We start from the raw sequence: 8,762 nt of genomic DNA on the forward strand, positions 1-8,762 counted from the left end.
TTTGAAGCTCTTCTTGCCAGGAAACTTCCTAAAGGAACTGGTAAATACAGAGGTAAGCTCCCTTTGAAATGTTTTTCTTGTAACCGGATAGGACATATTGTTGTAAACTGTCCTAATGGCGACAACAAGGACAAACCAGAAAGGTTCAAGAAATTCAAAGGAGGAAACCGAAGAAACTATTTTGTGGCAGTTGATTAAGGTGTCACAGATGAGGAATCAAAGAATGAAGAAAATGAAGATATTGTGTTTGTTGCTGTCAAGGAAGATGTGTCAGACAAGAAGGCTCTTCTCTCCCACTTTGATAATTCCAATGAGTGGATTATTGACAATGGCTGTTCTCACCATATGACTAGTGACCAGAGCAAGTTTCTATCCTTGGAAGAGTATGATGGTGGTGTGGTTCACTTTGGTAATGATGCACCATGTATGGTCAAAGGTAGAGGGTCCATCTCCCTGAATGAAAAGAGTAGTGCTGACAATGTGTATTGGGTTGATGGTCTCAGACACAACCTTCTGAGTGTTGCCCAACTGAATGACAATAGTCTCACTCTGGAATTCAAGAATGGAGTGTGCAGAATCAAAGGAAAGAATGGTGAATTGGTGGCCACCGGCATGCAGACCATAGGTAACCTATTTCACTTGAATGAAAATATAAGTACATGTCTTATGGCTAAATTTGATGATAGCTGGATATGGCATAAGAGACTCTGCCATGTAAACTTTGATAACATTGTGAAGGCCAGTAAGATCAAGGCAGTTAGAGGGTTGTCGGTGCTGAGCAAATGAGAAAATACCTTGTGCAGAGAGTGTCAACTGGGGAAAATGTCTTCCTCAACCTTTAAAGGTAAACCTTTCATTGCAGACAATTTGCTTGATCTTGTGCATACTGATTTGTGTGGTCCTATGAAAACTAGGAGTGTGCAGGGTGATAGGTACTTCATGATTCTCACTGATGACTGCTCAAGAATGATGTGGGTCATATTCTTGAAAGATAAGTCTGAAGCTTTTGTAAAGTTCAAAGCTTTTAGAGCATTAGTGGAGAAGGAAAGCGGTAAAAGGATCAAGTGCCTGAGAACTGATCAAGGAGGGGAATTCACTTCCGGTGAATTCAACAAGTATTGTGAAGAACATGGCATCAAGAGGCAGCTGTCTGCCCCCCAGACTCCACTATAGAATGGCCTAGCAGAGAGGAATAATCGGACAGTGGTTGAAGCAGCTATAACTATGTTGATTCAAGGAAAGGTAGCTCACAACTTTTGGAGAGAAGCGGTGAGCACTGCAATCTACACAATGAACCGGGTACTCATTAAGAAAGGTAAGGATAAAAATCCTTATGAGTATTGGACCGGTAAAACACCTATGGTTAGCTACTTTAGAGTGTTTCGTAGAAAATGTTACATCAAGAGGAGCGAACACTAGAGCAAATTTGATGCGAAATGTGATGAGGGAATATTCCTAGGGTATTCCACCAAGAGAAAAGCTCTCAAGTGTTTCAACAATAGGACTCAAAGAATTATGAAAAGCATCAATGTAAGAGTTGATGAAACCTCTAAGAAAACTGAGGAAACCGATAGTGAGCAAGTGGTAAATGAACTGGTTGTAACCTTCTGGGAATCGGTTGTCAGTCAACCAAGTACCAATAACAGTGTTCCTACATCGGTAGATGTAGATGTTGATACAGATGGAGATGAGGATGAAGAAGAAAAGAAAGAGGAATCTATCAAGACCATTCCTCGGTATGTCAAGCTGAATCATGATCCTAAGAAGATCATAGGAGATAAGGATGCAGGAATTCTTACAAGAAGGAAGGTTAGAGAAAAATCATGTATGATCTCTGAATTTGAGCCTAAATCATTCAAAGAGGGACATAAAGATGAAGACTGGATCAAGGCAATGGAAGAGGAACTTGACCGGATAGAAAAAAATGGTACATGGTCTTTGGTACCTAGACCAGAGCATAAAAATGTCATTGGTACCAAATGGGTTTTCAGAAATAAGCTAAATGAGGATGGAACAGTGATTAGAAACAAAGCCAGACTGGTTTGCAAAGGATATGCCCAAGAAGAAGGAGAAGACTATGGAGAAACCTTTGCTCCTATAGCCAGATTGGAAGGAGTTCGTATGCTTCTTGCATATGCAACTTTTAAAGGATTCAAAGTATATCAAATGGATGTAAAATCTGCATTCCTAAATGGTGTACTTGAAGAGGAAGTGTATATAGAGCAACCAGATGGGTTTGCCCTATCTGAAGACACTGACATGGTGTGTAGGCTACATAAAGCCTTATATAGTCTAAAGCAGGCACCTAGAGCATGGTATGAATGCCTGCACTCCCATCTTGTGAAGATTGGATTTGAGAGAACAAGCGAAGATAGCAATATCTACTTGAAGTCTGAAGGAGATCAGATCTTGATCCATGAGGTATTTGTTGATGACATTATCTTTGGTGGAGATGACAAGATGAGTCATGAGTTTGCAGATGAGATGAAGAAAGAGTTTGAGATGTCACTCATAGGGGAGATTAAGTTCTTCACTGGACTGCAGATTCAACAGATGAAAGATGGAATCTTTATGACTCAGTCCAAGTATGTCAAAGAGGTGTTGAAGACCTTTGGCATGGAAGATAGCAAACCGGTTGGCACATTGATGGTGACCGATTGCAAATTATCCAAAGAGGATGACTCAACATTGGTTGATGAGAAGGAATACCGATCAATGATTAGTAAGTTGCATTATATAGTGCATAGTAGACCGGATATTTCACATGTAGTTGGCATTACTGCAAGGTTCTAGAAAAGCCCAAGAGAATCCCACTTGGTTGCAGTCAAGTGAATTCTTAGATATCTGAAGGGAACTATTGACTATGGGTTATGGTATCCATATAATAATGATTTTAACCTGAAAGTGTTCATAGATGCTGATTGGGCTGGTAATGTAGATGACCAGAAGAGCACAACCGGTGGTGCATTCTTTCTCAGTGGTAGACTGGTCTCATGGATGAGTAAGAAGCAGACTTGTATCTCTCAGTCTACAACGGAAGCAAAGTATGTTGCAGCTTTCATGAACTGCACTCAGACAATTTGGATGAAGCATGTATTGAATGGCTTCAAAGTTCCTGTATCTGAACCGGTAAGTATATTTTGTGACAATACTAGTGCAATTAACATCTCCAAGAATCCGGTTTTACATTCTAGAACCAAGCACTTTGAACTTAAATAACATTTCTTGAGGGAAAAGGTTCAGAACAAAGAGATTGCACTGGAACATGTTTCCAGTAAGGAGCGGTTAGCAGACATATTCACCAAGCCTCTTCCAAAGGCTACATTTATGTACTTAAGAGGTGAATTAGGGATGTTGCCCCTTCAAGAGATAAACTAAAGGTATATGCTCCACATCAGTCAAGTATTGCATAGTCAAATTTTTTTGAGGGGATTGATGTGTTGAAGGATGCTACTCCTCAGGGGGAGCAGCATAATAAAACAGGGAAGTTTGTGCCTCCACTTTGGCATTGTTGTCAAATTGGGAGAAGAAGAGAAGCATAGAAGATATCTACAGAAATTGGGGGAGAAGATGTGAAGCAGAGAGATATCTTTGTATATTGCCATCAATGCCAAAGGGGGAGATTGTTGGCATTATGTGAACTAGCATAAGGAGATGATGACATTGTATGTTCTCATTGATGTCAATATGTTGAAGAGGAGAGAACCGGTATATGTGAGAACCGGTATAACACTGTGAACCGGCATTTGTGCCAAAGTGAAGCGGTGTGTTTGTTTAAGGTGAACCGACATGTGGTTATGGGAATTGGTACATGGAAGCTTTGTATGACTACTGGTTGGTAGTCTCAGCTTTAGGGTTTCTGATTGAAGTGTCTCAAGCCCGTGTGACTCAATTGGTGACTTCGTGTGATGAGTTAGCATTGTAACAAAGAACAGATCATGTTGCCACGTCAGCCTTGTGCGTGTGAAGGATCTTGCATGAAGGAGATTGTCCCTATCTACCTCGGGAATGTGCGAAGTCTATAAACGGTGATAATGTGTGATAGGTTATCAGCTGCCATGAAATCAGTGGAAAATGAATGATGGAGAATGTCTTGAGATTGGTTCAAGATTGTTGCATTTAATGCAATGTGCTCAACGGTCAGAATTGAACCATTTGAATTGCTTAATCTAACAGGTTTAGGGTTTAGGGTTTAAGCTACCGACCTATCTGTTTCCTATAAGGTCGATGTTGTGTTTCTTTATGAGGTTGTTGGCAAAAGTTGTGTGTGTATCCAAGAGAAGAGATACACGATTCTTGCCAGACCAAAAGAGAGAAGTGATACCTGCAGAGTGCAATTATAGAAGGTGAAGAGGAGCTAAAGCGGATCTGCATTGGCATTAAGTACTGCTACCAGATCATTGTAATACCTATTGATCTCTAACCACTTCAACAGTTGAGAAATCCCTTAACAGGGTAGCTTTAACCGACTTACTGTAAATCCTTTAACAGGGTGACTCAAAACCATTGAGTTCTTGAAATCCTCTAACAAGGTAACCTTTAATAGGGTTTAACCCTTAACCGAGTGATCCCTAATAGGATCAGTTCCTAAAAGAACCTATTGTATCAGTCTTTAACTGGACAAGGCTCCTAATAGAGTAGACTTCTAAAGAGTTCAAAAACAGCTTGTGGGTATTCATCCCCACCGTGGTTTTTCCCAATTGGGTTTCCACGTGAAAAATTTGTGTGTCATGTGTGGTGATATTCTTGTGATGGTTTGAGTAATTTGTGTCTGAAGGTAAATCATGTTGATCTAGCTGGTTATATATCTTTTGATAATAGATTACCTGTTCATGCACTAGGGTAAAATGGAAATGAAGCATTAGATTGTATGAGAAGATAAGTGTCAACCGGTTTATTCTTGTCTTAGTTACTCTAGGTTTTGCCGGTTGTACTCTGTTTAAGACCGGTGTTACTGTTTGTCTACCAAAGCATATAGTCTACTGGCAAACCAGTTTAATATTGTGTTTTTGTCTGTACTGATTCACCCCCCCCTCTCAGTACCAGTATGGTACTATCCATTCATCATTGAGTTATCACTCTTTTGTGGGAGCACTTGCAAGTTGATAGGCAAAGAAGAGGTAAAGAAAAGATTATGACATGGGATAGGATGATTGTTGAGTTAATATAAAAGTTTGTCTCGACAAATTATGAAGTAGATTTGTTCCGAAAGTTGCAAAATCTGAGACAAAAGGAATCTAGTGTGAAGGAGTACACCGAAGCATTTTACAAGTTAAACATCAGATCCAGACATGTTGATGATGAAATTGAATAAATTGCAAGATATTTGAACAAATTGCGGATGTCTATACAAGATGAACTCAATATGATCAAATTAGAGAGTGTTGAAGAGGCTTACCAGTATGCAATAAAGGCTGAAGAGAAATTGAATAGAAGGCATGAGAAAAGATAAAGAGGTAGAGGTGGAAGGTTTACCGGAGGAATATTTCAAGGAGGAAGATGATACACCAGAGGAAGAGGAACCAGTATAGATCAGAACAAGGACAAGGAAGTGAGCAAGGAAGGTAATTCATACCGGAAGGATGACATAAATTTATGCCAGAGGAGAGAACTAGATGGTTACCGGAATGAGAACTTTGGAAGACAAGACAAAAACACATTCAAATGAACCCGTTTTAAATGTGGAGGAGAAGGACACCGTGCATTTGAATGTAAGAAGTCAGAGGCTATCGGAAGAGTGACAGTGGTGGAGGAGAACTACACCACATCAGACAATAAACTAGAAGATGGAGAACTATTGATGGTAAGGAGAGCTATGTGTCATACCGGAGGAGATAAACAACCCTTGCAGAGGAAGAACCTGTTCAAGACCAAATGTAAGGTATCTCGTAAGTTTTGTAAAGTTGTTATTGATAGTGGTAGTTCATATAAACTTGTTTCAGAAGAGATGGTGAGTAAGTTAAAATTGGAGAGATTGAAACACCCTAAGCCTTACCAAATAGCATGGATTCAGGATGAACATAAGTTGTTAGTAAGTAAACGGTGTGTAGTAAAATTGAAAATTGGGAATTATCATGATGACGTTTTGTGTAATATTATGCCTATGGAGATTTGTCATCTTTTGTTGGGAAGACCTTGGCAGTTTGATAGACATTCAATACATGATGGGAGGAAGAATACATACACTATTGTGGCCAATGGGATTAAGCAAACCTTGTTGCCTTTGGAGGAACCTTTGAAGGATGAAGTCTGTACAAATACTAGAATCTGTCTAGTAGATGGAAGAAAATTTATGGATGGACTGAGACATGAGAATGTTTGTTTTGCTTTAATTCCTAAGAAGATTGAGAGACTGTAACCAAAAGGAGAACAACTGACATAAATAAGAGATTTGCTAACAGAGTATGGGGACATCATTTCAGATAATGTACCTGATGGATTTCAACCTGTTAGAAGTATTAGTAATTGCATGGACTTAGTTCCCGGAGCCAACTTTCCTAACAAAGTTGCACACCGATTAACACCGACAGAGAATGAAGATCTGAATAAACAAGTGTGCAGGACCTATTGGAGAAAGGTTTGATCAAGAAAAGTCTGAGCCCTTGTGCAGTACCAGCAGTATTAGCACCTAAGAAGAATGGAGAATGGAGGATGTGTATTGATTCAAGAGAAATAAACAAGATCACAGTGAAATACCGGTTTCCATTGCCTAGGATGGATGACATAATGGACTGTTTGAGTGGAGAAAAGTACTTTACAAAGATAGATTCGAAGAGTGGATATCATCAACTCATGATCAAAGAAGGTGATGAATGGAAGACAACATTTAAGACAAATGAAAGATTATATGAATGGTTGGTGATGTCTTTTGGACTGACTAATGCACCGAGGACTTTCATGAGGTTGATGAATGAGGTTTTGAAGAAATTCTTGGGTAAGTTTGTTATTGTGTATTTCGATGACATTTAGATTTTTAGTAAGACAAAAGAGGAGCATTTGTCACAGTTAAGACAAGTTTTTGCAGAGGTTGAGAGAAGAAAAGTTACTGATCAATATCAAGAAGTGCACTTTCATGAAGGATGAGCTAGTCTATTTGGGCTTTGTGATATCTGAGGATGGTTTGAAGATGAACCCTGAGAAAATGAAAGCCATTGTTGAGTGGCCTACACCAAAAAGCATTAGAGAGGTAAGATCATTTCATGGATTGGCTAGTTTTTATTGGAAGTTTATCAAAAATTTCAGTTCAGTTTGTAATCCTATGATCGAGACCATGAGGGGAGATAGGAAGCAATTCAAGTGGACCATCAGAGCAAACAAAATTTTTGAGTTGTTGAAACAGAAAGTGACTGAGAAACCTGTGTTGGCTTTACCGAATTTCAATAAGGTATTTCAAGTGGATTGTGATGCAAGTGGAACAACAATAGGAACTGTTTTGAGTCAAGAAGGGAGAGCAATAACATATTTCAATGAGAAATTGAATGATGCCTGAAAGAGATATTCAGTATATGATCAGGAATTTTATGCCATAATTCAAGCCTTGAAGAAATCGAGACATTACTTGCTGCCTAAGGAGTTTGTGTTGTATACAGATCATCAAGCTTTGCAGTATTTGAACAGTCAGAGTAAGTTGAATCACAAACATATGAGATGGGTAGAGTTCTTGTAGAGTTACACCTTTGTGTTGAAACATAGAAGTGGAAAATCTAACAAAGTTGCTGATGCATTAAATAGGAGAAGGAATTTGATGATAGAGATGAGAGTGACAGTATTAGGTTTTGAAAATTTGAAGACCTTGTATGATGAAGACCCGGATTTTGCAGAACCTTGGAAAGCATGTAGAGAACCGGTTATGGTTGATAGGAGAAAATGGTTGGATTACTTCATTCAGGATGGGATGTTATTTAAGGGAGTTCAGTTGTGCATACCTAAAAGTTCCATGAGAGAGAACCTGAAAAAAGAGAAGCATAGTGGAGGTTTAGCTGGACATTTTGGCATTGATAAAACAATTGCATTGGTGAGTGAGCAATACTTTTGGCCCCAGATTCATAAGAATGTTAAGAGATATGTGCAGAGTTGTAGAGTTTGTCAAGTTGCAAAAGGTAGTACTCAGAATGTGGGATTGTATAAACCTTTGACAGTACCGGTAAGACCTTAGGAGGATATAAGTATGGATTTTGTACTTGGCTTACCTAAGACACAAAGAGGGAATGATTCTATATTTGTGGTAGTGGATAGATTTTCAAAGATGGCTCATTTCTTACATTGTAAGAAGACATAAGATGCATTGCATGTAGCAAACCTATTTTTCGAGGAAGGGGTAAGATTGCATGGATTACCTAAGAGCATAGTTTCAGACAGAGTCACTAAGTTTGTTGGCTATTTTTGGAGAACACTTTGGAAGAAGATGAAGACAGATTTGAAGTTCAGTTCTACTTTTCATCCACAAACTGATGGATAGACAAAAGTAGTTAACCGGAGTTTGGAAAAATTGTTGAGATGTTTAGTGGGAGAGAAAACCAGAAGTTGGGATTTGATCCTTGCACAAGAAGAGTCTGCCTATAACAATTCAGTGAATAGAAGTACTGGAAAAACACCTTTTGAGATTGTTACCAGAGTGCATCCTAAAGGAATATCAAAATTGAGAGACATTAGCAGTAAAGACGAGAAGAGTTCAGAAGCAGAAGAATTTGTAGATCACATGGTAGCATTGCACATTCAAGTTAAACAATATTTGGAAGACATGAATAGCAAATACAAGGAGA

This window comes from Cryptomeria japonica, chromosome 10 (assembly GCF_030272615.1).
Source record: "Cryptomeria japonica chromosome 10, Sugi_1.0, whole genome shotgun sequence".
In the NCBI taxonomy this organism is placed as follows: domain Eukaryota; kingdom Viridiplantae; phylum Streptophyta; class Pinopsida; order Cupressales; family Cupressaceae; genus Cryptomeria; species Cryptomeria japonica.